Here is a 1,277-nt window from a genome sequence, read left to right as displayed (position 1 = left end):
AAAGGAAGGAGAAACCCAACCGGAGCTAAGCCTCGTCAGTTGTGACAGCAGAAAACCTACCAGTGCTAAGACACATCATTTGTGCCAGAAGGAGAAAACTAGCTGACGCTAAGCCTCATCAATTGTGATAGGAGAAAACCAACCGGTGCTAAGCCTCGTCAGTTGTTAAAGAAGGAGAAAACTAACATGTGTTGGGCCTCATCGTTTGCATTAGAAGAGGACAGATGTTGATAGAGATGAGAAGAAGAGAGGTAAAGATATAGAGTTGAGAAGGAGATAGAGATGAGAAGGGATGAGGAGAGAGAAATAGATAGAGATGAGAAGAGAGGAGAGATAACGAAGAGAGAGACAGAGGGGAGGAGAGAGAGATGAAAAGAGAGGAGAGATAAAGAAGAGAGATAAATAGGAGAGGAGAGAAAAAGAGGGGAAATAGAGGAGAGAGAAAGAAGAGAGAGAAAGAGGGGAGGAGAGAGAAAGAGGGGAGGAGAGTGAAAGTTCCCTGTCTGACTGATATCAACCGTTTTCTTCTCTCTCCTCTCTCCCTCTCCAAGATATACTCACAAACTCAAGAAGGAATGGAAATTTTATTGATACAATTCAAAAAATGAACCGAAGCCCTTTACAATTTAGGTTTGCATGTTTATATAAAATTGGGCTAAAACGTGGGTGTACGCCCAAAAACTAGCTAGAATTAAAGATAATTACAACTTAATTGAATTTAAAGAAATTCTAAAAATGGGTGCAAAAGGAATGTTATACCCCAATCTAACAATGTGTGGAATTCTATAACACTCCCTGCTGCTGCTCGAGAACTTACGTGATCTTTCGTGGCTGACCCAAGGTTGTTATGATGCCTGTTTAATCGAAAGATTACTGTTTTCTTGTAGGGCTCGGCATGACGATCATTTTGATACCAACTTCGAGTCATGAATTGTGTTTCGAACCACGATCATGAGACTTGAATTTTGGATGAATCTTGAAAACTTCGAATCGATCGTGTGCCCATTCCTTGATGTTTCCTCATGATTTCTTCATTGAATCACATTGATCATGCCGTCACGGTCATGTTGCAATGAACGTAGCTTGATTTTGTGTCCGGATGAAGAATTTATCATCTTGCATTTTTAACCGGAATCATGAAATCTGGCTGCCGAAATTTACAATAGCTTTGACGCCTTCGTGTGTGAAATGCAACCATTCATCGCATGCGATGTTCGGACTAAAGATAGCCTCAGAACTCACACACATAATGCAATTGGTTTCGTGCCGATCTGCTA

This window comes from Amborella trichopoda, chromosome 4 (assembly GCF_054954075.1).
Source record: "Amborella trichopoda isolate Santa Cruz 75 chromosome 4, AtrichopodaSantaCruz75HAP2 v2.0, whole genome shotgun sequence".
Classification (NCBI taxonomy): domain Eukaryota; kingdom Viridiplantae; phylum Streptophyta; class Magnoliopsida; order Amborellales; family Amborellaceae; genus Amborella; species Amborella trichopoda.
This window is presented reverse-complemented; position numbering follows the sequence as displayed.